At 39.1% G+C, this 22,578-nt stretch overlaps 1 long non-coding RNA gene across 5 annotated transcripts in view; it reads right to left on the minus strand.

Moving 5' to 3' along the window:
* LOC139827822 (uncharacterized) overlaps positions 1-22,578 on the minus strand; it is a 256,089-nt gene that overhangs the window by 133,059 nt on the left and 100,452 nt on the right. For all 5 annotated transcript variants that reach the window (XR_011738841.1, XR_011738840.1, XR_011738838.1 and 2 more), the window contains one exon: positions 21,452-21,731. This is a non-coding gene — a long non-coding RNA (uncharacterized lncRNA). The remainder of the gene's footprint in view (positions 1-21,451; positions 21,732-22,578) is intronic.

Raw genomic sequence — 22,578 nt, forward strand, 5'->3', positions numbered from 1 at the left:
AAACTTAAGGCATGGCCAAGATGGTAAACAGTACACGTTCCATGTCCTGTGGAAAACGCAAAGAATACAGCTGTGCTACATCCAGGCAGCTGAGCAGCGCCAGAAATACATACTTTCACACCGCATGCTTGCTATTCGCATTTGCAGAACCTGTAATGATTTTTGTTATCTTCAATGTTAAACTGCCTATGTGTAATCTTATTTTAATTTGCTGTTTTGCACCCTCTAAGGGCTTCTGTTCTTCCATATGGGAAACTTATACTTTAAAATGATGACTGAAGACAAAATACAGATCACTCCACAGGGACAGGGTCACATGATTTCCTGTTATCTGCAGCCAGAGCCGCGCAAGTTCAGCCCTTTAAAGGAGTCCTTAGTATGAAAAGAAGGCAGGTTTTCTCTTCGTATACTGAATTAAGTCCAGCGAATGGGGCCAAATAATACTGAAAGCATAGAAAGCGGAACTGACCAAATGCTTTGTCTTCTAGCCTAAAGGAGGGCTTCTGTCATTCCTTGGAGAGACTAATGAACCTCATTGTTAGGAAACCTTACTTGACATTTTCTTTAATTCTCTTTCAGCCTATTTCTCTGAGTTACTTTGCCTCAGCACAGCCCAAAACCAAATTCTTGACCTTTCCTCCACATTGAACTCTTGAATTTCATTTTAGAAACACTTTTTTTTTCAGAGGAAAGTTGACCTCTGGCAAAGATACACTCATACACACAAAATCAAGCGTAAAAACGAAACACAAGTCATTTCAGGCGAAAGCACAGCATGACTCTGACTGTAGCTTGAGATCGCCAAACCTCCGTCCTCACCAGCAGCTTGGAATCCGCAAGGAACCATGATCCTTCCTTGCCCAAGGTCCTGGTAGCACACTGGGGTGTCTCACTGTGCAGGGCGATTTGCAGGTGAAAACGAGTGTAATTCACCTGCACAGCAACTTCCATTGCAAGAGATATCTGAATAACCTGTGCGGGACTGCAATAAGATACACATACACATCCTCTGAAAACAAAAGTATTTAACCATACAAAATATTTTGTTTGAGAAATTAGTCAGATGGAAAAAGCTACCATGAGCAGAAGAGCCTGTAGCTCTTCCAGGTTATTTAGCAAAAAGGGGATCATGACATCTGAATGGACAGTACTGGATTGGAATAGCTGTGTCATCCCAATTAGCATGGGAAGAACAAACATCTACAAAATTAGTCAGTCCCTTCCATTTACAGGTTCCTTTTCCTCAAGTCTTTTGTCCTTTCTTTCTAAGGCACAATTTATCAGGTTTGTTTCACACCAAATAGAGCATTATAAGCTATAACATGAGACAGCAAGTGTAGCACAACGACTTCCGAACATGATCTTTCTCATTCAGGTTCAATTTATAATGTATATACAATTTACAAAGTTTTGTGGAACTTATTCTTCACAAAGCAAAGGTGACAAGCATTACTGTTCTTAGCAGCTATGTTATTTTTAAAGGATGTATTTCCTATGATAGATACATTCCACCTTAACTGAACACTGTACAAGTTCCTGTTTTACCAAGATGTACATGTGTTCATCACTTACAAACAAAAAGTTCCTTAAAAAAATACTTCATGCCCTAGTACTCTCAACTCGAATTATCATTTTACAATGGATGTCTTTTTATCATGTATTTAACTACAGTGCCTACTAAAAGACATCCTTGTCACAAGTCTCCTAAACAGTATTGATAATACAAACAGCAAAAAACTTCATGTTTCACATCTGGTGCTTTTCCTTGGTCCCACACCCAGACACAGCACCTTTGAGACAGTCTCTGAAAGTTCCCTCCTAATGAGCTTTCTCATTTCTGTTTAAAAGCTAAACACTAGATTGGTGGATTTTTTGGTTTAGTTTGTGTGGGATTTTTTTTTTCCAAGGACAAATGGCCACTGCAGGATGACGCCTTCAAGTGTGCATTATTGAGCATTACTGCAAGATAAAGCTCTGGCTGATCATCATCTGAAGAAGATTCTGTGCTTTACATGGGCTATATTGAGTCTTCTCCACATCCAGCAGAATAGTTGCTTCAGATAGTTTTTAACTGAGTCTAAAAATGCTGTCATGCTACCATTCCCCCATGTATCCCACATAGGTTCCCTTTACTGTGGTATTTCTTCCCTCACAGATGCTTTGATGTATGTATCTCACAGCTACTCTGACTAGCCAAACTGAGCAGTTGATACAATGGCTTTACAAGGATTTCTCCCCACTCTCAAAGAGTATTTTAAATCGGAAATACACATATTGATAGCTAGCTTCCTGCACTGCGTGCTTTCCTTAGCACATCACTTCCAAAGAATTACCACCTCTATCATTTCTATAGACCTCATACCTAAAGATAGACAGTGTCCCATTTTTCAAATGTTACACCAGGTTTCTAAAATAGCTGTTAGATCAGCACCTTCAATTATAACAGATACTCCTATTTGTCCTGGCTACTTCCTTGTCTTCTCAGGAAGGCCACATATACTGCACTCAGGCTGGTAGTGTTTCCACATCCTGATAAATGGAGACTTCAACTTTTTGAACTCTTTTTCTGCTGTTCCCTCTCAGTCTTACCAACTTGTGTCCTAGTTTTGTCTAGAATAATAGTTTCTTAACTTCTGCCTGAAAGGATGTTTCTCCCATCAACATCTCCCCTCAACACATCTATGTTTCTTAGCTTACCCCAACATTTGGTTTTAAAACTCCTTTAGACTGGAGGCTGGTATGGCTTCCTCAGGAGGCTGGTATGGCTTCCTCAGGACGGGGAGTGCTTCTTGCCAGCCGGTCACCCCCCAGTCCCCATGCTGGTGTGTGTCCAAATGCCAGGCAAGGCAGGGACACCTGGGTTGTCCCCATGCTGCCAGCTGAGGCCTACCCACAGCTAGTGCTCCTCAGTGTCAGGGCTGAGAAACAGAGCTCCAGGTTGATAGTGTTGGTCCTGAAAGTACTGTGTTACCTTCAGCAAACCCCACAAAACAGTAATCATCAAATGCTGTGCTGCTGTAGAAGCTTAGCCATGGGTTCTGTTCACTGAGGTTAGATCAGCTCTTGATTTGGAGCTGTAGGCTAGATTTCAGTTTTCTCCCCTAAATGGGAGTTTCCAGCGCTTTGGCTCCTGTGTTTTTTGGTTCACACTGTCTGGTCGAGCCAAAGGAGGTTTAGATTGGATACTGGGAACAATTTCTTCCTGGAAAGGGCTGTTGGGCCTTGGAACAGGCTGCCCAGGGCAGTGGTGGAGTCACCATCCCTGGAGATGTTGAACAGACACTGAGATGATAGTCTCAGGGGCATGGGTTAGTGCCAAAGTTGGGTTAATGGTTGGACTCAATGATCTTGAAGGTCTCTTCCAACTAAAATGATTCTATGATTCTACAAGTAGCAGCTCCACTACAATATGACATAAAGGCCATGTCTGTCATGCTCACACATGTACCAGGTTAGTCCTTGCACAGCTCACACTGGCATCAAACACCCTGATTACTGCAGCCCTTATAGACAAATTCCCAGTTCAATAACCTATTTCCTTCCAAGAGCTGAGACCTGTACGTCCCTGGGCATGTGTGCATATTACTTGGGGATATCAGGCCATCATCCCCAGCACTCAGTAGCTTCACTGGAACTGGGTAGATCGAAAAACCACAGTTTATCCCTTTCATCTTTAATGAGATGTCTCTGTCAGCTCCTGCTACTTCTCCACATGCCATCAGGCCTGATTCCTCCCTCTACAGGGTTTTGTTCCTGCACTGGTGCTGCCCTTGCTAAAACCTTCACTTTGAAGGGATGTCACATGGCCTTGAAAATAGAACTGAAGTGAAAATTTCACATACGTTTGTGGTCTCCATAGCAACAGAGTAATCAAATCTGTGCTCCCTGCTGTATTTCAAAAGGACATAAATATTGCTTGAATAATACAGGGTTGTAGAGGCAACAACCACACATCTGTTTACTTTGAAATCAATAGCCCCTTTACCTTCTTTATTCAAAATAGTCTTGCCAATGGTGATACCAAAAACTAGACCCCCTTCAGCTTTGCCTCTTTGGTTTAACAACTGCTCTATTCAATCTCTCAGGCATGACTGCAATTCCCCTGCAAAGTGTAACATGCCCAAGTAATACCAGCCACTTTTAAATCTGCAGGGTCTCTCCAAACGGAGAGAGCTTTTGAAGTCTGGCACATCTCCACTAATATTTTCATTTTATAAAAATTAGAAAAATCATAAATTAAATTTGGAATCACATAATGGATCAGTTAATGTAAGATCAACTTCAGAGGGGGGTGTGGGGTTGGGTTCTTAGGACAGACAAACATTTGTTTCACCAGAAAGGTGTTCAATGAAATGTTAACCTGATCTTCTTTATCCACTAAAAGAGTAGAATTAACTGGTCTGCAGTAAGATGGTGCATAACAAAAAATATACACACTATTATGAAGCCTGAGATACTAGCTAACATGGTGGATGGAATCAGATCATACAGGGCCTAAAAAAAAGGAACTATTTTGGTCATATTCGAATAGCCCTCAGATGGTATTTCCCAAACGGGGCACTCAGTTTTCAAAAATCTGGGATCATTGTCTTTATGGTTTCTCAGGCTGGCCAATCAAAAAAAATACATGAACCCAAAATCAGTAGTCCCTCCAGCAATGAAGATTTTAAACACCAAAGCCATGTCAACTGTAAGAGAGTAGGCATAGCATACAAACAAACTGGTGATTTAAACATTAGAAGTGTTCCTGCTTATATGCAAAGACTTTTTGTGTCTGTTAAAATTACCCCTTTCAGACTTCAGTAGCATCACTGCAGCATCCTGCTAATCTCTCCTTCCCAAAATCACAGTCACCTGCTTCAGATCACTGTAATTAGCACCAGCATCAGATGTTCGTTTACACCTTCAGAGGTACAGGTTTGTAAACAGAACACTACTGTGTTGCTACTAATTTAATTTTAACACCCTCAAAGAGTTTCTAGTTTCCTTCTCCTCCCTATCTTGAAATCTACTGATAATTTCAATCCAAGAATATTGCACCCAAAGCACTAGAAGAAACTTAAGTCTTAGTGTCATTTAGTGGGGTGACCCAAGTTGCTTAAGGTTTGTCACCTTAACACAACCTAGGTGCCAAGGACACCTACACACAACTGACAAATATAACACAGAACCTATGGGGGACCTGCACCTTTCTGGGTAATAAAGCCTGTTCATATAACATAAACTATCTTTGTTACATACCTCTAACGCTCCTCTAAAACCTTATTATAAAGCCAGGAACACATTTTGCAGCAGAACACATTAGGATTTCCAAGTTTCTCACCAGCTGTGTTGTAGTGTGCTCCAGCACTTCTGAATGTTTTAGGTTAACCTACTCCTTTCTGTTCTACTCTATTAAAACTGTAGGAACTTGACCAATGTCCATATGTTTACATTCCAAAATCCATTCAAAACTAGGATTTTTGCCCTTTCCCACTAAGTCATTCCTGGAAAGGTATTGCCAGTATGCCTTGAAGACCATCAAATTCCAGTGATAAGACAGTTCTAGAATCAAATACACTTCTCCAAAAAACCACAAGCTCTTCTATCAGCAAGAGGTCTCTAGAACAAGCACTTCAGATTAGCTTTACTGGAAACACATGACACACATTTCTCAAACCAACATGTAAAACAACAAACATTTTAACAACAGCTTTAGCAGATAAGAGGAAATTTTCCTGACCTTACAAAATCAGCAACTGCAGCTTTACAACAATGCCAAGTACATCATATATCAAAGAGAAGTTTCTAGAACTCTTTGCAAACTGACATGACAAGACTCACCTGTGCTTTGCTTTCAGAGGTGTGACTGAGGCAGACATTCAGGTGACCCTTAGGACATCTCTGTATGCACAGCATTCACCTCCACTGCCTCAAACTGAAAGAGTTCTCAGAAGAGCCCCAAGAAAGTCACAAATAAGACAATGCTCATAGAACTGACCATTTCCAACTTAAAAGGAAAGACAAAATTACATGACATGATAAACCACAGCACTCTTTGAAAGGTAGGAATGCCACACAGCTACAGGAAAGATTTAGTGTAACACAGTCTTTCAGTGCAAATAACAGATGATACTATGGAAGTGAAAATGTAAGCTGAATATCACAGTTGAAAACTAATGCCATGCAACAATTTCACAAAGGAAACAAGTTTCCCAGCAGGCATGCCTAAAATTAGACCAGATCAAACTTTACAAAGGATCAGCTCTTCAAACAAGCTCAAGTCCCAGTTGATCTCCTGGAAAGCCAGAAAAGCCAAATCTGAAAGTTCTGTCACTTTATTTACTCAGCATTCTCAGTAGAAGCTGCAGTGTAGAGACCTGCCCTAAAACACACATTATCCAGCCCACATAAAACTTCTCCACCCACTAATCCACCCAAACACTATCAAAAATGAAACAGTCTGTGAGTTGTGTGAAGGCCTTTTTTTTTCCTGTCAAGGTGACTAAAGTTGGTTAAGAAGAATTGAAATGAGTGTGATAGAGAAAAAATAGCTGCTATTGTTTTAGATTTGCTTTACAAAAAGTTGTTCAGCCTGAAGACAATAAAGAATAATTAAAAAAATTCAATTGCACTCTACCAAAAGCCTCCTTTGTTTAATATTTTCTCTTGCCAGTCCACAATCTAGTTACCCCTATAATAACTCTGCTTATCATTAATTCTGTTAAGATTTTTGCCCAACAACTTTGTGAGGAAATGAGTTTCACATACCATCCTCCTGGGTCAATGACAAGCCTATGAAAAGACAAAAATCCGGCTGTGAGAGTCATTTAGGGGGCCTTTTGACCTTGGAAAAGGCTGAGACTGAGCAATTTCAGAATTCACCAGGCCTGAAGGAGGCTTTTTAGAAAGATATTTTCATGCATAACCAACCCTGTGATGCTGGACCATGGAAGGGTTGTAACAGCTTGCTACTTTGCATTTCTTAGGAGCACCTTTGTCATATGTGTACCCACAAACAAACAAGAAAAGCCAGACAGGCCAGACTTTCTGCAGATAAATAAGTTAGCCATTTCAAATAACAAACCAAAGAAACAATTAAAGGCTTTGGCAATAAAAGCTTAACAGATGATTCACTGACAAACCATTACAATTACAAAACATATTTTCAGCATAATATGGTTAGCATAATGTACTCTGCCTGCATTAATGTATCATCAAGGTGCCTGTAAATCACTTCATCAATTATTGAACCGCAATAAAATATTTATAAATGGGCCCTTAATATCAAATGTAACTGTGATATTTTTAAACCGTGGCAAATGTAAAGGAATGTACTTATCTTCTTATTAACAGAAACTTGTGGAGTGTTAAAAAATGGCTTTCCCTTAGCTCATGCTTTGCTTGCTTTGTATCTTCAGTAGTTCTGGCTTAATGGAATAATACAGCTGAACAGTAACAGTTTTGCCATAGTCTGTGCAATAAAATCACACATTTATGAGAGCATTTGGTTATTGTAATGAATTAGAGCCACCATGGATGAAGAGTCTACCTACTGCAAAAACTACTGTGACTAAGTACATGGGCTACAATTGTCAGGTGATCTTCTATGAGCTAGTTACAGTAAGAACTGGTTTGAAATCACTGCAACTTTCATTTATTTTTGGGGTAAGCAGCAGAACACAAATTTTTCAATGAAACATGTACAGAAATATTAGATTCCAACTTAATCAGAAGTATCCAAGGAAGTAAGAAGTTTGGCAAATATCACCCTGAAAAGACTGAGGAAGTTCAGGGTTCAGCATAATGTACATTCAGGTTCAGCTTACCTAATCAGTACCCAGGGTGAAATCTGGACTGCCATTCCAAAACATTTGGCCAAAACTCTGTCTCCCAAAAAGCCTTTTCAAAGGTTCTGCTCAAATTCCAGTGAAAATGGAAATCATATTCAAAGTCTCAAGAGTCAACACCACTGTATAGCTACAGTAAAAACTATTATCAAGTGAAAATGATAGTAGTAACAGTTAATCAGGTGTCTCCTGAGTACCTGAATGGAAACCACATACCTGCTTTTTGATTTCATGAGGTTAAAATTTTGAGGTCATTCTTTCATACCAAGATTGGAATTAGTCAGGCTATTATAACCCCCTTGATGCTGCTGATAACAGGACAAAAAATGAACTAGGTTACTGAATGGTATTTACTCAAGAAAGAACCAACTGCATTTTTTTAGTAGGAATCTGCTGGTGTTTTCAGTGTGGGGGCTGTGACAGGGCATTACTCATCCTGCTCTCAGACCAAGAAATACATTTGAGTTGATCAAGAGGGTATGGAAGAAAATAGGACTCATCCACCAAGTGATACAATAGGTCCCAAGAACTGTTATACATATGCAGGTCTGACAAACCCCCCACAGTAACTGATGAACAAGTTTTTTCTTCAACGCCTCTGGCCAAATTGATACTTGTTATAATATTAGAAAAGCAGTTTAAGGGAGATAAGCAAAGGAAGAATAGCGCATACGTTTATGGCCACTTAATTTGGTGCCTTGAGTACTTGGGCTGACCCAATAATTTTTTTTTTTTTTTTTTTACACTGGACGACAGCATCTTTTTCAGAATATCCCCCTCATCCTGATCAAAAGATGTGGGTGACAGGAACTGTGTTCCTAGGAAAGTTATTCCTTTGCACATACCATTTCTAACTCTATATAGCTTTGGCATTCAGCCACTGAACTGTTAACATATCTAGACAGTATTTTCAAAACATGCAGTAAAGAATTTCCTCCCACTGAAATTAATCCTGAGGTGGTATTATGGTTCCTTACATACCTGTGGTACAGGTACATATAATAAATTACACACTCCTCAACATTTTTGTTTATTATATTTTTTTATAGCCCTCTAGTCTGAGCTAGACTTACTTTTCTGATAGAGTAATATTGTTTCACCAGCATCACAGAAGTAACTGTCTGCAATTTCCTAAGTGGAACAAAGGGTTATTTTATTTTCCTTTAGCCACTTCTGCAACCTTTGTTAAAGAACTAATTGCAGAAACACTTCTGAACGAATGACAGCACCTAATGTTATTCTTCTTATAGCAGCGATACACAAGTGAAACTATTTTACTTAATTTTTCTGCAATGGTAGAACACCCTTGCCACAAAGTTATGCTAACTCAGGCTGCTCTCCTCTTCCCTAGTTATTACAATGACACTTAAAATGCAGATCTTAAATAGACCCAGCAATTATCTGGGGTTTAGCTAAAAACGGCTACATGATACTTACGCTACATGGCAAAGATTCTGCATCCATTACATTGCAGAACAGTCTCTACCACACTAGACAATAATTAAGTTGGGAAATGGGCCTTGTGTACTTAATGAAAGTACAGGGAGAAAACAATGATCAAGCTTGGTATTAAAATGATCCCAGCCTAATAGCTTTTCAGATTTTCCTGGTTTTACCTTTTTCTTAGCAGCAAAAACAAACAAACGAAAAATGTACCAAAAATTGTTTTGAAAATTAAAAGTTATTGCCTTGCCTGACATTTAGAGAAAAACACCAACAAAATGCACAAGTTTAAAAATAAGTCCTCTGGAAACTGCTGGTATTCTAAACCAGCTTTAATTCAAAAGCAGGGGGTAGTGCCAAGGTCACTCTACATTCTCTGTAAGACTTGTGCAAAGACATTTGGAAATAGACAACAACTGATGAGGAAAGCGTGTGGCAGTGCAACCAAGTACAAATGCTCTGCTGTACCCAAAATGATCCTGGCACAGTGAAGCTTAAATCCAATATTTCAGCTAAAAAAAAAACAAACAAACAAACAAAAAAAAAAAAAAACAAAACCAAACAAACAAAAAAAAACCAAAAAAACAACCACACAACACACACATATATATATAAAGATGCTGTTAAAAACAAATCATTCCAGTTCCTTAACAACGCATTTCCAAGAGACAAAACATACATCATATTTCTCATACTTTAAATATCTCAGTATTTTTTTAAGTTCATAAACACAAAGCATTTTAGAGTTCTGATATCAAAGGCACACTCTTCTTACTCAGAGCAATCCCATTTGTTGTACACAAGTCTTCTCCCAAGTCTAGACTAACTGCCTGAAAGTTAGGAACTCCCTGTGCCATCTTTATAAGCCTTGGGTTGGAAAGACTCTATGAGCCTTTAAAAAGGAAATTTGATCATATTTATAAGTTACCACACAATGTGAAAGAAGCTTTAAATTTCTCACCCTTCTTTTTCAACCTCTCAGAATATCAGCATTTCCCCATTAACAAGTTTTTATCCAGTTCATCTCACCTCCTGCTATTGACACATTCCTCCTGCTTCATTACATAACTCTGCTGCTTTCATATTTTATAAGATAAGGACCCAAAACATCATCTTACAGAGGGACAAAAGTCGTATTTCCATGAATAAAGGAAAAAAAAAAGTATCTATACCGTGCTAATGGCCCATACAAACAAGAGGCTGTCCACTTCATGTGTTAACCAACCTAAATCTCTCTCCCCAGGTAGCATTTTTGGGTTTTTACTATTGTTTATGTACTATTGTACATGTACATTCATTAACATTAACATGTACATGTACATTAACATGTACATTCATTGACATTCATTAAAAATGCAGTATGACTTGTTCAGCAACTGATCGTAATGTCATGGGATAGATCAAATGCTCAGATATATTCAGAGCTTGAGATGGAATGCAAACAGACCTGAGCTCGTAATGTTGTTGCCTGTCTTCTGTCTTCTACCTACTGCTGAAGACTTCATAGGCATAATGTTGCATGTACCTCAATCTGTAGAAATTAAGCACTTAGCTAAATTCACTAAAGCTGATTAAAAGCATACATTAAAAAAGCACATTCAAAATATTAACTGTTTCTTGTGGGTTACACTCATAGAATTTATTCCCTGCTGTCCCTAAGCTGACTGATCCCTGCACCAAGTCTTACTGAATGTCTGAAAAGCCAAATAAGTGCTTTTATAAACTTGGCTTTATGCCTTGAACTATTACCAGCATTTGGAAACCAGAGAAGCCATAATATAAGTAAATGCACACTAAAAGTCCTGTCATATTCAAATACTTCATTATGAAGCTTCCCAGTACATTTCAAAAGCTTCAGATTTCAAGAAAAGACTGTTCCGAATTCCTCCAGACACCCGTCAGCAATGCCACTACTCTAATGGGTTAGATGTGTTCCAAATATACAATGAGCAGCTGCCAACAATGAAAGTAGTTAAATTGGCTTATGAAGAAAGGAGCTTAGAGAACATGCAGGTTTGGTTTAGTGTTAAAAACAGGTCTGCACGAATACAGAATTATTCACAGAAAACAGCACACTACTGGAAAGGAAGCAAACAGCCAACACACCATGAGGAATCATACCCCATTTTCCTTGCTTGGATTGTGTCTCGCAGTTGGAGAGAAGCCTTGTGCAATAAAGATAATTGCTCACCAGCAAAGAAATAAAACATACACAGGCAGCCTCCACTAGCACTAAACAAATAACTGTTGACTTCCCTTTCTCTCACCACACAAAACCAGAATGTAATTTGGCTACTCATTTGTGAATTCAAAGAAGGTGGGACTGAATAGAAAGTCATGGACATATTAATGTATCAAGCTTTGAAAACTCAAGCTGCTTTTGGTTTTAAAAAGCTGTGAACTCTGAGTACAGGTTATTAGAAGCAGTGCCAACTCAAGTGGATGCAAACTTAAGCTGTTGTCATTGCAGAGTCATTTTCTCACACTCTAAAATAAACAGTCTCCATGCTCAACTGTTACACCACAATCTGCCCCAGATTAAGGCACAATGTCACATGTATTAATAAACATACCATCCTGAACACATACAGGTCAGCTTGGGACAGCACAGACAGAAGAATCTGTACATCTTAGGGATGGGATGTTATCAGAGGTCACAAAAGGCCAGTCCAAGGAAACCCCTTCCAGAAGAGAATGCAGGAAAACATGATATTCAAGGGGATGGGGTGGGGGGGGCAGAAATCCTTTCTCATAAAAGCCTTGTAGACTATTTTTAATTATTTCAGTAAATGCTCACTGTAATACAGGCATTGTCACTATCAACATTTGTTCTTAACATTTAGCCTGCTCTGATCAGGCAAAGGACATAAATAGACTGAGAAGAAAAATAAAATCTGGCTTCCCCTTAGGACATTTTTACTAAACTATTGTTCAAAGATATTTGAAAAAGTTTTATGGGAACTTTTTTTTTGTAATAACACTGAAATTCCAGATACAACTACTTTAAAGAAAAGCTGACAAACTTCAATAGGAGGCAAGTTTGGACATTAAGAAGGAAGGCTACTTAGAAGCAACCAAAATGAAACCAGCAGCTTTCCACAGCAAGATGAGAATAAAAGAAGAGGCTACGGGCAACTAGGTATTGCTAATGCATAAAGAAAATTTCTTGCCACACCTTAAAGTACACTCCCAAAGGGAAGGAAAAAAAAAAATCATCAATGCTGAGAAAAATCATCTTTAAATTCTTTCAAAGTGTATACAATAAAGCAAAAGAAAGCTTAAGCAAGGAAGGAAAAATGCCAAGGATGATTCTGGTAGGACTAGACCCCAGGCACTCATCCTCTTTTAAGTATATTATTTCTTAAGTAAAATTGGAGTCTAATTAAAAAAAAAAAAAGAGCTTCAGAGATTTTGCTTCACTCGCAAAACTCTTTAAACTGTTCCATGATCTCAGAGCAAATTTATTTTAACACGTATTCAAAATGCAGAAGTTATGATGATGCAAAGGGTATTTATTTCTGAATACTTTCCAGAACTGTGTTGGTGTGAAAACAAATAGCAAACAAGAAACTATCCTATTGTTCTGCTACAAACCATGAGCTAGATTCTTATTTAAGATAAACAGACACATTTACAAAGGCAGTGGAGCTGAATCAATTTACACTGCCTCATACTCTGTTTCTTATATACACTTTAATCATGTGTAATTTAAACAGCATGCTTTGAAGTGGCACTTTGGAGGAAAACATGTTTCTGTGGTAAAGCCAGATTTGGCAAGGCAGTCATATACCTGACTAACACTCTTTTGAAAGAGGTGCTGAGGTCTCCCAAACAATGTCAAGGATGCAAACTGACGTTTATCCATCAGGCCAAACCTTTTCCCAAAACACTGCAGAGACCCAAGGAACTCGGTGTGTTAGGGACTTGGTTTTACAAATTTTTCAGCACCAAGGGTTGCAGATGCTATAAATTGGAAATATGTGCAACAAAGGACTTACACAGGGAAAAAACAGAAAACTCAGCAATCAGATGGACAAAATTACCTTATACAAGCTGAACAGACACAACAGGACTTTTCACAGCTACTTTAGCTTCACCAGATAAGTGGCGAAAATGTAGATATTCACTGTGTTTTAATGCACAGGGTTTCAAGAACACAACTATAAACACAGCACAGCGTTCTTTTATTTTAGGGTACCCTAAACAGACAACATTTCCTTTTGGGGAATCTTTCCACTGGGAGAAGAAAGTTACAATATATCAGCAGAACCTGTGAAGTTGAAAAATAAATATTATTTGTTTACTGTAGTAAGAAACAGCATTAATCTCTTCTAACTCATAGTATCAAAAGACAAAATTCATAATTCATAAATTCTCATAAAAAATTATCATCCCATGATAGCTGTTAGCTTACAGATGCCAAGCCTTATTGCTCAAAACCCTCCTGAAATGACATTAAGTTGGTATTTAGATTCAAATCATTTCTGTTTTGCATGCAATGTTTTATACATTAAATAACCAGACTTGCTGACAGTCTTCTCCCAAGGGTGGTCTTTACTCTTCACAGAATATCGCACCTTTCTTTTTCATATAAATACTATGTAATTTTTATTTCTGCTGTCAATGGACATTCTGTTCTTAGTTGGAGCTGGTATGTGATATATACCCAAATCATTCCTGTTAGCTCAATCAGTATTTTATTTACAAAGAAAATATGCCTTATTTACATTGTAGTGAAAGTACTGGGACCCTCTTGAAATTGAGGGATTTTCTATCCTGTATCTGGACAGCAAGGGTATTTTTGAAAGGGTGCTTTTGTTTTGTGAAAACCAGTTTTGCAAAAAAGGCATTGAGAGAGAAGGAGGGGGGGAAGTAAAAGGGAAAAAGGGGAAAAAAGAGCTATTTCCCAGAGCAGCAGGTAGCCCAGCTGATGACACACTCCCTTCTGTAAGGCAGTAGGAAAACCATGAATCATGTTCTCTGACAGCATAACTTCGCTTTCCACACCCCACACAATTACCTTACTTCTTTCCCAAAGACTCAGTAGTTTTGGCTTCAAACACTATTCAAAGTTTGAGAAACCTTTCCCATCATTTTCAAAACTGGTACTTTTTGGTTTCAATTCAAAACCATCTCATCAGGAAATTCCCTGTCTGTTGCAATTGTACCACTTAGTGGTCTGAGGAAGGCATGATGTAGATATTATTGAGATCAGTTTTGTGAGATCAGAGAGTCCTCTTACTGCCTGGTTTCTTCTTCCCATAAAGGTCCTTTGACTCCAACCTGGTCACCTCCAGTCTTTTCTTATAAGATGGAGTTCTCTGAACCTCTCACTACCATGCATTTTCTCCAGCCCTCAGTCCATTTGTTATGGTTGTTTCCTGCATCTTCTCCAATTTTGTACCAATTTTAATATTACATATTTAAGCACCTAAATAAGAACTTAGAAGTCTACCATCTAGGTACCTTTCATTAGTGAAAATTAACAAGGTCCATCTTCAGGTGATTATAATTAATTTAGAACCTCAAACTAAGCCTTCCAACACATACTGCAGTCCCTTTCTCACCCTAAAAATACATCCTGCTACATTTTCCAACATTCACTCACTGCTTTCATTGCATTATTAGCTTTCACAGGAGCTTTTGACAACCTCTTTTAGACACAGCTTTGAGTAATGTGAATGATGATCCAGTTCTTCCACATTTTAACTTGGTTGGATTTTAAGTGCTATTCTGTTTTTCTCAAAGGTACATTGACACAGAGGCACCCAAAAAGCCCGTTTAGGCAGAACAAACTATACTTGCTTTCTTCAACTCATGCCTGCCTGTTCCACAGCCCTAGTTAAATTGTGTAGCCTAGTCTCCAAGAACTGAACTATCAGTAAATAATGAACAACAAGGAATGGGTGGAGGATGGCTTTGTTGCTGATATTCTACAGTAAACCAAGCAGGCAGCATCTTACAGTAGCCAACTGTCAATCCCGCTGGCTCTGCTCCCAGATCCCAGCCAGAACAGCAAGAGGAGCTTGTGGGGGGAGGCAACATCATTTCGCTTGCAAAAATCCTGGCCAAAATTTTTCTTGCTTTAAGTTCCTACTTCTGCTTCTCCACTACACACAATACGGTTCCCTTCTCAGTGCTTTGATAAAAGACTCTAATCCTGATGGGAGTTTCAGATTTGCCAGTAGAAGGGAATATTCACCAGGCAGTTCTGTTATTCCAGTTGGCTTCCCTGACTTCGCTATGTTCTCTGAATACTGTGCAAGATCTTGGGAAGTGATCTAACAGCAGCTTGTCTGTGGAAGCAGTAATCTCCTCACAAATTTTGATCATCAGGGTGCCAAATATTTTTAGGCAATTTTGAACAATCCTTGTGCCAAGAGGTAAAACAAGCACTGCTCAGTAGAAAATAAAATTTTCAAGAAATATAAGCCTGAGAGCAGAGATTAGGACTTGGGAGGGAAGGGCACAAGCCTCTGCAAGATGTTGCATGGAAGGCACCAGAAATGCAAGGGCTCTGTGTAAGCAGTCTGTGCAAAGGTCCTATGAAAAGGGAGGACACTCAGACCTGTGCTTGTCACATCAAACTTCAGCTGCTTGATTAAGAACACTTAAATGAGACTCAATGCAGAGAAAGAGAGGAAAACGTGTGCTGAATCACTCTCTGGAGAGGCCAGAGATTTGAATTGCTTTCCATGTCCTGTTTCTCTGTTAATAATAGATGAGAGGAGTGATGCAGAAGCATTCCCACTGCTATAATAGCTAAAGCACTCCCAGTTAAGTGTGCAGCAATGGATGGGATAAGGCTCAGCTCACTGCCCAATCCTCCACAGGCACCCCAGTAAGAGATAATGCACTGCTACACTCTGCTTACCTCAAAGTACCTACATCAAATTTACCACATTGGCGCAAAGGACTTAAGCAGCAGGGTCTATATAGCTCAAAAGTATCAGCCTTAGAGCTCAGGGGAAAAATAAAGGATCAAGATATTCATGGAAAGACATTCTCAGACTAACAACAGTATATGATAGCGGCTCAACATATTTTTCTTTTCCACAACTCAAGAGCTGAGACGCAGGGAAGTATTCCATTAAGTCAATCCCTTCTCATTTTCTCCACTGCCGCAGTAAATAGCTGTGAAAAATTAAGTACAAATGATAAAAATTCCTCTTCAGGGTTAATTCTAGGGAAGGCCATATCTCTTTGTGAAAAGGGAGCTTCTCTGACATCTGCAGCCAGCAGTCTTAGCATCCTTTTGTCTCATCCACAAGGTAAAGAACCCTGTAAACTTTAGTTGCAAATGAACTTTGCTGTTTATGCCCTATCTTTAAGCCTAGAGCAAAATGCAGGCCACAGCATCATGGTGAAATGACCTTAAAATTCATCTTATGCTGCACCAGAAGGCATGATACCTCAGGGCAAAGCCAAGAATCCTCTGTCCTCAACTTCTGAAAAGTTCACTGTGGTAAAGGGAATAGAAGGGAAAAAGGAATGCGGAAATTTGTGGGGAAGCTGGGACAAAGAATTGGTCTGTCAGTAGGTTTGAGGTGGACTTCCCCAAAACACCACAAAAAATTGGGGGAAATATTTTGAGTGGGCTGGGCTTGGGTTGAGAGTATTTCAAACTTCCTTCACAGAAGATAAAGTCTTCAGACATAATCGTTTATTCATCAAGCATTTTCCAGAATGGCAAAACCAGGGATTTTTAAATCCCCCTCAAGTTGATGAACAATTTACTAGCTCCCCAGTCACCTACCGAGTGCTCTGTACATGAAACCCTAAGGGAAGTCAGAAAGATTCTATGAGAAAAGTGTGAAGCAATGGCAGTTACTGAAGTAGGTCTGTCCTGGACATTAGTCCCAGCTCTACTTCCCTGAAGGTTTTAAGGAAAAATCAAACAAACACAACCTGCCACTGGAAGAGGCAACACCTTTGGTGCTTGGATATAGCAGGAAGCTTTTCCTAATGACATTTTAGAGGCTCTGATCCCTGAACTGCCGTGAAGTTTTGCTTTCAGCACCTGAACACATTAGGAGACTATTTCTGTGACATAACGCACCTGAAGTCTCTGTGAAGGACATCAGGACTTCAGAGTACTTGGTGTCAAAATCGCTTTTCCAAATAGAGCACAGGCTTCTAAATCACCCTAGACAAAGTTTTAGCCACTATGTATGTTCTCTGTACCAAGTCCTTAGCAAAGGTTTCAATCAGCAGAAACCAAAGTTCAGTGAAGGGTTGAATCAAAGGCCTTTAAACAGTCAATTCAGTGCCACAAAAAGTGACATTTATTGAACTCCTATTTCCATCCAAGCAATCCCGTGGTGCTTGAATCTTAATCCATACCTCAACAGCTGACTGGAGCAAACAAAATGCTTTAATAAAACAAATATCAGTCATCAAATTTGCTGTCAAGCTTGCTGGCAGCCAGTGCAGCCACAATAAAGGAGAGGGTTATGTGCCAAGTATACTAGAAATTTGCTTCAGCCAAGCCAGTTGTAAGCAGGCTTCTCTAATGAGACTTCATCAGAGATACATACACAGGGGTTTTTTCACCTTCACAGAAGACAGTTTCAGAGCAGTAAGGTAGTCTTTGTTCCCCTTTTTCTCACTGTAAAGCCCCATTTTTAACAGGCAAGCTTACAGACTCCTAGATAATTTTCTAGTGAGAATTGCCCAGTGCTTTCAGTTTCCTACCAAGATGTGAGCAAACCAATGGACATCGTCTATAGCACCTGTTTCTCCAGATGACTCTGAAATTACTCAAAAAATGTAATACATACCAGCCATGGCACAAAAAGATAAATCACAGGAATGTAGGGGGTTCTGCTGCAGCATTCAGCTGCCTCTCAACTGCAGCACACCTGCATTATCCATTGTACAGAGGCACTGCACATTCATCACATATGTTCTTTATCCTGTACTTGCCAGTCAGCTTTAGGGTCAATTCACAAGTTATTCATGCAGCCCCATCAGAAGCACAGACCCATAACGGTGTCAGACTGGGAGAGACTTCTAGAGATGTCTTTCTACCTCTTTCACTGAGGTATAACAAGCTAAATTCATATCCATTTCAGTTCCTCTTTACCTATCACACTCTGAAAAACTTCCAGGGATGGTGTACCCCCATTTAGCATCACCAACGCTGTTAACAAGACAACAGCACCCAGAAGCTCAAGCTCTAGAAAAGTAACATACTCTGCTAGCTTTGAAAGAAATACAGGCCAAAACACAGTCTCTGCATCGCTGCTGCTTGAGGCACACACCATATACAGAATATGATTATATACAGTAAATCAGTGGATTATCATCTAAAAATGAGTAAGGCGGTATTTAGTTGTACACCAGCAGGACCAGCTAACCCTATAACAGACATGCTCCTTCCTCTTCAGCATGTGCTCCCAAATCACAGTGTACCAAAGCAAGCATTCCTTGCATGCAAATAATCAAATGTCCCTGCCCAGATTAATCAGTTCATATAAAGACAGCCTTCTGAGATAACCCCTCCCATTGAAGGCCAAAACTTTGTCTCTTTGGGGCTGCCTATGCAAATTAGTTTTTTGAAACTTTGTTCTTCTGAACGATCTAGCAAAGCCTCATCTTCTCTTGTGCTGCTCAATGCCCACAAAAGAATCCTCAAGAGAGCAACAACCTGGACAGGAGACTGTACTCAGGTACCAAAAGGATGCCGTAAGACCTTCCCCTGCTTCCTGATACAACATGTATTATTCCAGAAGGAGAGAGGAACCAACCCCAGAAGCACCTACCAGTTTAGACAAGGTCAAAAGAAGTAACTGCCTGACCAACATGCAAAATGGCAAATACCCATCTTTCTCAGTTGTGCAGCAAGAGAGGAAGGTAATGATCCCATCTCAGGAATGCAAACAGCAGTTATCCATTTAACACTAGTGACAGAGCCGACTCTCAAATTTTAAAGGCAGTATGGGATGCACAGCCCTTTTGCTATCATTAACAACCTGGAAGCTGTTCATCTACTTCACTGCAACAGTAGTGTTGTGTCTGCGGACAGGATGACAATCATTAATATTTGACAAGCACAGACTTCTAACTATTCTGTTTTGGAGTTAAATGGAAGTGCTTTGGAGTTAAATGGAAGCGTTAAATACTGACAGGCAACTTTTGAGTTATCTCCTTCTTCAACTAAGAGAACTCTTCTTCCACCATCCAACCTCCTGCCTCCTGTTTCTTATAATGAAAGAGCACCCCCGTACTAATCTACCATGAGATCAATATTCCAGTAATCATTCTCAGAAATATTCTTGCTTGCCAAAAACCAAAACCAAAAACCACAAAAAACCCATACAAAACAAAACACCATAAAAACAACCAAAACCAAACACACCAGAAAAACCATGAAAATTCAGCATAGCTATGAACTAAGATTAAAATAAGTAAGCAGTTCTAACAGGGGAAGAACAAGTTAGGATTTGATTTTCTGAGAAACATGCAGTTTTCATATGGGATTGAGAAAGTTTTCATATCAAACATAATAAGAGAAACAAAATGGAGATCTGAAGCTATATTGCAAAAGTCAGCAGTAGACCCAGGATCCAAATCTTAATGCAACACTAACAAAAGTCCTCCCTTTTCCAATACCCATCACAGGACCACAAGAGGTGATACAAATGTGATTTTTATCTTTTTTTCTTTTAAAGTAATGGACATCTGACTTCTAACTTGCTTGAAAGAATCATTACTGTCTGCATTTATTATCCTATTATTATTTTACTGCATCACATGGCTGCACACATAATTAAGGATTTGAATAATGAATAGATATTAGCATTATGTAAATCATAATAATTTTCCATTAATGGGAACTGGCGGTAACTGCCTGTGAATCACAAGCACTAGAAGTTAGACAGTCTTATACATTTTTAAATTTGAAACTATATGCCTGTTATAAATTACAACTAAAGCAGCTCTTTCGACTCCTCTTAGATTGTTCCCAACTCCATCTGTTGCATATCTGTTAGCAAAACTATATGTCCAAGGCCTCTAAGAGAATATGGAATATATTAATATCTTGAATTAAGACACCATGGAATGCTCAAATCATGATTATCCCAACCAAAATTAAATTCTCCAAGTTAATGTTATGTCTACTCAAATTACATATAGCTAAGGTCAGCTCTGAAAAACAATTGCCATCTCACCACTTACTGCTCTCATCCATCTTTTTTTAATAAACTCATTACTGAGCTATAACTGGGGAGGATCACTTCGGCACAGATTGGAAAGCACTGCTTTTCTTAATTCTTCTTGCACTTCTTGCTCCATTTCCAGTGAGGTTTGGGCCTTGGTCCATTGACAGCTCAAATGAGTTCAACAAACAGGCAAGACAATAAAGTCTGTTCTGAACACTACACAGTTTGCTTGTTCTACATAAACATATTTTAACACTGTTTTAATGACAGATACTGAATCAGCAGCAGAAATTAATGGGACACCCTTCTACATCACTGCTACATTTGCAGCTGCCCATATGCTGGCTATATTAATGATGAATGAGGTCTTTAATCTACATTTCTCATAACACAGCCTCTTTTCACATGTCATGCAAAGAGACCTGAGAAATCCAGAGCTAACAAAATTAGATCACTGATGAAGAGGATTTGAAGAACCGGGTCTAGAACTGAGATCTAGGCACTTAATCTACTCGGTTTCTTCAGCTTTTCCCATCACAACAACAAATAGGAGCTCTCCTACTGTATTGGGACTTCTTTGGCTATGGAGAAATCTGTTGGAAGAAGATCCATGTGCCATCTACATGTGCACATAGACCCTGCAGTGGCCACTCTGAGTTCTTCCATGTCCCTTGGAACATTTTGTCCTTGCCAAATTTCCTTTAACAACCATTCTCCCCAGTATTCAGCCTAGTTTTCCAGATCAAAAAACAGAAGCTGAATCTTTTCCAAGACGTACATTTCTTGTATGTGAAATTATGAAATTAATTTACTAAGAAACAAACACAAACCTGCAAGGGTGAAAACTCATGGACTCCACACAATTCAATATGAATTCAAGCGAAGCCATTTATTACAGAAACTAGCCTCCTTATATATGCAGTTATTGCCTGATCATGCGTCCACGCTTTACCAGCTGCTAGACTAGGGAGAAAGAGTGCAGTAGATACTATGGTAGGAATGTCTCAATTTTACCTCATTTTTGCATTGACTAAGTGTAATATCACCCTTTTGACTCTCCTGCTGTTTGCTCAAATTGCCATTCTCCACAGAAGGTACACCACCAGCTTGCTAATGGGCTTCTAGACCACCAGGTCTGTGAGCATCCATAACACTGAATTAGGATCCATGGTTTACATCTGAAACAGTCCTCACAACTTATCTCTCTTCTCTCTGTCTGCATCCATTAAGTCTTTGTTGTCTTTATTCAGCCATGGCTTAACCCATTTTGTGGGAATCCACTTCAATTCTTGGCCTGTAATGACACAAACATGACATTTTCCCCAGGTTATCAGTTGATGTGGCCTTTTCCATTTACCATTAACTAGTGATTTGACTGAAACTAATGTAGGTTCTTTCTGATTTAGCATGGTTTTGGGTCATACTTGCAAAGTGTTTCATCAAGGTTTCCAACTCCATTTTAGCCGTCATGTTTATTGGATATTGTTTTCCCTTACCAGATCGAAGTCCTGTTTCAGATCTATCAGTGTAGTATTTGCTTTATCAAAACATTGGCTGTTAATACTAGTGGAAATACAGCATTCAAAGTTTTCTTGGAGATTTCTCACTTGCAGCAAGCAGATCTGCACCATCCAAGCAGATTCTTGTAGGACATGCAGCTAAACAGAATTCTCAGAAAACGTTATTTGAGCTTACAATTTACTTAACAAATCTTGACCCAAGAGAGGTATAGGACTCTCTGGCAACTACAAGAATTCATGTATTAAAACTCTGTTCCAAATTTGGCATTCCATTGGTCTCAAAAAACAGCCTTTCTTTTGTTCTCGCCCATGACCTCAAAAACTAGCATGGTGAATTTACTGAGAAGTCTCTTACAACCAGTTACCACAGAATAAGTTTATTAAAAAAAAAATATATATATATTTTGGTTTAATTTCCCAGCTTCATTATAACTATGGACCCACTGGCAATGCCTTTACATTTCAACCCTCAGACTCCTTGATGCAGCATTACAGTTCTCTAGCAGTAACATTGCTGGGGAGGGGGGAATAAAACCTTCCTCTCGCCCCCATCTGAGATGGTAAAATCTCCAGCCCAGCATGAAAACAAATCAGTTCAAACTCCACATCAAACCAGCCTGG

This window comes from Patagioenas fasciata, chromosome 4 (genome assembly GCF_037038585.1).
Source record: "Patagioenas fasciata isolate bPatFas1 chromosome 4, bPatFas1.hap1, whole genome shotgun sequence".
Lineage (NCBI taxonomy): Eukaryota > Metazoa > Chordata > Aves > Columbiformes > Columbidae > Patagioenas > Patagioenas fasciata.